This window comes from Juglans regia, chromosome 14, assembly GCF_001411555.2.
Source record: "Juglans regia cultivar Chandler chromosome 14, Walnut 2.0, whole genome shotgun sequence".
NCBI classification, from domain to species: Eukaryota; Viridiplantae; Streptophyta; class Magnoliopsida; order Fagales; family Juglandaceae; genus Juglans; species Juglans regia.
The window spans coordinates 12,974,354-12,980,632 of record NC_049914.1 but is presented as its reverse complement, the minus strand read 5'-3'; the positions used below and the strand labels follow the sequence as shown (position 1 = coordinate 12,980,632).

The window sequence follows — 6,279 nt, the reverse complement described above, 5'->3', positions numbered from 1 at the left end:
TGGTGGTTGATCTTGCTCACTGGGCATCTCCTCCGATTCGTTGAACATATCATCATCCTCTATATCAACTGAGAGTGGGACTCGACTACTCACACAAGATGTAGCTACTCTAGATGTAGCTGCCCTAGATGTGACTCTAGGGGTGTAAGTACCTACCGGTGTAGGAGTTGTAGCAGCCACATCCCCTTGTGGACGATCCATATCACAATCAAAGAAGCTGAAAAAATAAATTAGAAGCAAAAAATTAGTTTAAAAAATAGCTAGGCTATATTAAACATTTAAATTAACACAAAGATATATGTGGTCTTCCAATATAGACTCCACTGGAAACATTTTTTTTAACTTGAGTTTCGTATTTATTTATTTTTTTCAAAAAGATTATACAGCGCTTGCGCATTTAACAATTACAAATATCATTTCTTTTATTTTGTATTGAATTTGAGATGAACCATGAGTACCTCTTTCTAAATAAATTTCAATTGTAGCCTATTAGGGAATGGATTATTTGTTTTATTCATAATATGGTATTCTTTTAATATAAAATATAAGATATTTTAATAATTCTATTTAATATAAAATTATTCATTGCAAGAGGGCAGATGTAAATACTATTTATGTCAATGAGGGATCATGGTAAGTGGGTCTCATGCACCAATAATGAGGCATGCCAAAAGACCCCATTTGATAAAGCAAAATATTGATCATAACTCACTGGTGCCTTGCCGAGGGTACTAATATTTTAAGTAATAAGTTCATTGTTCATCCTTGGTTTAAGATTTTGAGAGAATCTGAAATAATAAGAATTTAAATAAATCTCAGCATCGATGTGTAGCAGTAGGTCTAAGAGATGAAAAACAATGTTTGCCTAGGGGTGTAAACTCAAACCGAAAAACAGGAAAACCAGACCGGACAGGATCGAACCAAACCGGTTTTACCGGTTTTGAACCGGTCCGGTCCAGAACCGGTTTTTAAAACGTAAAAACCAGCCGGTTCCGGTCCGGTTCCGGGATTTTTTGGACCGGACCGAACTGGACCGGACCGGTTGATTAAAAAAAATAAAAAATAATATTTTTGTATATAAGTTTTATACAAAATATTTTATATATATTAAATATTAATATATATAAGTTTTATATATACTGTATAATTATAAATTTTTATGTGAAATTTTATATATAACATATATATTCATATATAAAATAATTTCTTATTATAATTTATAAATTATTACATAAAATGTTAATACTAAATCACTAAAAGTTTATAACTAATACTAATATATAACTTATAACTATACCAATAGTCTAATATTAATACTATTATATAGTCTAATATATTAATAAAAGTATAAAACAATTTTTTTTAAATCAATTTTTTTTTTTATAAACAAATTTTTAATGACAAATTGTGAAATTTACATTTTAAAAAAATCGAAAAAGGGGACCGGACCTGACCGGAAACCGGTAAAATCGAAAGTACCGGTTTAGGAGGGTAACCGGTGCGTAATCGGTTTTGAAAAATACAAAACCGGTACATACCGGTTCGGTCCTAGATTTTATCCAAAATCGGACCGGACCGGACCGGTTACACCCCTATGTTTGCCTATCTATCTATCTATCTATCTATGCGTGTGTGTAAAACAAGGTTTACATACTAAGCACTAAAATTGACAATACCCAGAACCTGAAAGTTGGAGACAGAGAGGCCGGGGTTCAATGCTCGAGTTTAAAAGGTGAGGGACGTGTGAGAACGGCACAACAATCATGAAGTTACACTTTGACCAAATTTCATGTTTGAAAACTACTAAATTAAGATTATATTGTAAAGAACATATTTGAATTTAAAGAAGAGTGTTGAGAATTATACTTACAAGTGTTCATTAGTTGGAGTAACATCTTTTACACATTTTATTGAACATTATGCATGCATACAACACAACTTAGAAACACATCATACATTTCATTAAACACATTTCCTTACTACAAATTTAGAAAATCAATTCACAAGAATCACAATAAAATACCAATTCACAAGAGAGTGAGAGACGTTTACATAAAATTAATTAATTAAACTACTTGATTTAATTCTAGGGCTCGAAAGTTCGGAACCCCTCACTCTCACCGTAGGCTGAAGTTGAACGGAGGCTGAAGCTCGGCTTGAAGTCTCACGGAGGAGCAATGAGGAACAGCAGCAACACACACAAGAGAGACGTGAGACACAGCAGATGAGAGAGTACAGAGAAGGGAGAAGGAAGAAGGGAGGGGGGGGCTCCTGCATTTTGGCCCCCTCCGCATGATAAAACGATGCCGTCCCACATTAAGTGGATCGGCGTCGTTTATTTTTTTTAAAAAAACAACCCAGATGTAAAATGACGTCGTTTTACATCTGGGTTTTTTAAAAATATTCGGAGTCGTAGTTCGGAGTTCCGAACTCCGACTCTAACTCTGAAACCTATTCGGAGCTACTCTGAACTCCAACTCTGAAATCCGACCACTCCGACTCCGTCGGAATTGGAGTGGATGTCGAGCAGAGTCGAAAATTTCATAATTTTGCCCAACCCTAAATGCATGCATACAAAACAATTTGAATCATGTACCACATGAATAAAGTTGCAAGACAATGATAAATTTATTAATTAAATAAAAAAAGTGTACTAAGTTGTATTAATTAACGAGCGCTGCTACACTTTCTGAGAAAAGCTCCCGAATACACTTCCCGAATAGAACATTTCAATTTTTTTTTCTTTTTTTTTTTATATAGTTTTTTAACCATCATAAACATTTTTAAAAAAATTAAAAAATTTTTCAATATCATTAAAAAATACTTCCTTAATCACTAAGAAAAAAAAAATACGACATTCGGGATACTTTTTGGGTCCCAAATTCGGGACGTTTAGCATTTTTGTTAATTAAATTCATCATTGCAAGACAACGATGAATGTATGACATCTCAATGCAACCATGTACTAACTTTGTTTCAAATTAGTATTAATATGTTGGAAAACATTAACATTTAGATTGTATACCAAAACCATTTCAACCTATCTCGTTTCATCTCATCATTATAACTTTCATAAATTTTAACATAAAATACCATAAACAATTCAATTTTTCAAATCTCAAAATAATAATAATATTAAAAAGAAATATTCTAACAATATTTTATTCAACTTTTAACTTTTATCTAAAATCATTTGACCTCATCTCACTATCCAAATCCCACCAAGAGTAAGGATACATATATAATATTTTTTACAACTATTTTGGCAGCATGTGCAAAACAAACGGTGATTAAGGGAAGTTTAAATTCAAGTCATGATGGGAGGAAACTCATAAATTAATCAGACAACTTATATTTTAATGAAATAATGCAATAACATTGATCGGTTGCAAATAAGTTGTAAAGTAAATATGCCCATGTAATTAACCAATGCAATGAGTAATGATAAAGGTAGGGCTGCAACCCGGCCCGTCACAACCAAGTTTACACCCGATCCGATCCCCATTCTATTTATCTCGCCAAACCGAATCGTCCCGACCCGATTAAAATAGACTCGGGTCGAACCGTATGACCCGACCTTTGCCACACAAAAAAAAAAAACCTAACTTCATGCACATTGATTTATTTCAAATCTAAGCCTCAAATGATAATATCAATCTCCATCCGTCTCAAATTCTTCTCAATCTCAAGAAAAGACATCAAACAAACAAAAAATGAAAAAAGCAAACTTTGCAGAAGTCATTCGGATGCAATCGTTTGCAGAAGCGATAGTAGCAAACAAGAATAGTAGATATTCAATCTTCCTCCTTGCCCTCATTCTCGACAATGTTGAAGTAAACATTCTTGTCCTTGTGCTTCTTCAAGTACTTGGGATACCTTTTAGAGAAGTTGTTAGAGGTGATAGAGATTTTGCTCTTTTGGCGGACAACGGTGATGGATTACAGAGAGTGCCGGCCTTGCCTCCAACCTTGATTCTCTCCTGGAGGAACTTCTCAAGTGAGGCAATATCCATGATCTTTTCCTCAACCGGATTAGCGCAGTCAATCACGTATGTGGCTCCCTTCTTCTTCCCCTTCGGTCCCACCGCTGCTGACCTGCGACTTATTTTTGCTGTGATTCTTCACTCCACAAACACGAGAGATAAAGAGGGAAGGGTTTTCCGCTCAGGACTTGGAGTTGGGTGGCTAGTGTTTGATAAGTTTGTATTTTTATTCGGATAGTTTGACACTAACGTAAACAACCCACATAACTAGTCGGGTTGGAAACCGATCAGATAACGAACCGATAAAAGTCGGGTCGGGTCGGGTCATTTTAAACGGGTCCGACGGGTTTTCAGGTAATCTGCACAGCCCTAGATAAAGGTACTGAAAGTTTTACTACTTAGATTTTATGACAAAATATATCAACATTAATCAAAAGTTTAAATGAGAAAGTAAGTCAAACTCATATTTATTACCTTAATTATGTGATAGTAATTATATATGGGTAATGATACATTTACAACTCTTACAACTCATTTCACAATCAACAAGTGTAAATATGTCACTTCATTTAAAATGAAATTCGGTTTTAAGAAACTACCCTTTATTTACTATGAAATAGTAGAATTAGTAAAACTATTGTAAGTTAATCATTTTTTATTACAAAGATCTCACAAATGGTGTATACATGATATTTATAATTAACTTAAAATTATTTTTTAAACAGAGGGCGATTAGATAAAATTTAAAAATGAAATGAGATAGGAAATTCAAAAGGGCTAGTATTTTTTACGAGGTAGTACCATATATATTGGCTAGTTATAATAAGTTGCATCTCTATCATTAATATTTAAACATTACTCTTACGCTATTGCATATGGGGTGTAACAAAACTTTATATGGAAATACAAATCTAGCTAGTTCATTAATTTTCAGGATAAATAACTATGGAAAATTCAACACCTTACAAATAAAATGCTGCACAACTGAAATATATATAATATATATATTTATTGAGTTATGCTATACATAAGACATAAGACGGTGTGTTAGTATACTAAGATTCATTATAACTTAAAAAAATTAAAAAAAATTAATTATTTTTAACATAATTAATATAAAAAGCTTTCATATCATAATGTGCTGAATTGTAAAATATAAGAATTCAAAAGAGATTTTTTCTTTTTTTCTTTTTCATTGGGTAGATATCTCAGTACGCTGCACTGACGTGGCATGCGTATTATTTGTATAAATTGTGGCCCTTAAATAAGTACTTCTTAAATTTATATTTAAAGAAAATTTCATCCATTAGTTATGAATTTATGACAATGGTTCTACTTTCATTTTATTCAATAAAAAAAAAAAAAAAAACAATGCAGGCACGTACAACGATACCGTCGATGGGGACGATGGCTATCTCATGTATGGGGACTTGTGCAAGGCTGTGCGGAGTGGAAATTGGACCGCTGCGAGGGAGTTTCTCGAGCGTGGGCCCAACGCAGTGGGCGCGAGAATCACACACAAGGGTTACACGGCTCTTCACATTGCTGTTGCTGCTGGACATTCTCATGTAGTGGACGAGTTGGTAAAGCTGATGTGTTATGGATGGAAGAGGTGCTGGAGTGGAAGGATGACAGTCGGGGTAAGGGTGTTGTGGGCAAGGTGCAGTACGCAGGAAGGCTAGCCTGATGTGCATAAGATAGAAATGGAAGGTCGTTGAGGGCAGTTAGTTGTATATGAGCAACTAAGCACGACGTCGTATGATGTAAAATTAGTTTCAGTCTTAAACAGAACGTTGTCGTTTAATGTCTTTTCTTCTTATTAATTGTAAGTGTTGCTTAAACACTGTCGTTTTGTTCAAACAAACACTATAAATAGAAGAAGTTGGGGGGAAAAGACCCAACGGATAATTTCACTCAGTTGCAGACTTCTCTCTTCTTCTTCACCTTCATTCTTCTTCTCTTCCTTCAATCTGGAGAGTGACTTCTCAAATAGGTCAAGCTTGGGTCCATTACAGTTGGTATCAGTCATGGCAGAAGGAACGCGTTCGTATGCTCAAATAGTAGATTCAATGAATCACTTACGGCAACAACAAGAACGTCAGCAAAAGCAGATCGAAGATGTGATTTGTTTATTGTTGAAGCAGCAAGAGGCGGCGAGATTGGAAAGAGAAACACAAGACAAAAAAATTCAAGAGGTTTTACAACAAATCTCTAAGATTTCTTGTCACGATTCTAAAGATCCTGGTAATAGACGTCAAGATAATCAAGATCAACACATGAGGCACAGACATGAAGAT

The 6,279-nt window shown here is 34.3% G+C and overlaps 1 pseudogene; it reads right to left on the bottom strand.

Annotated features, from left to right (window-relative positions):
* Positions 1–3,794: 3,794 nt before the first annotated feature.
* LOC118344562 lies at positions 3,795–6,011 on the bottom strand (annotated as a pseudogene).
* Positions 6,012–6,279: the final 268 nt, after the last annotated feature.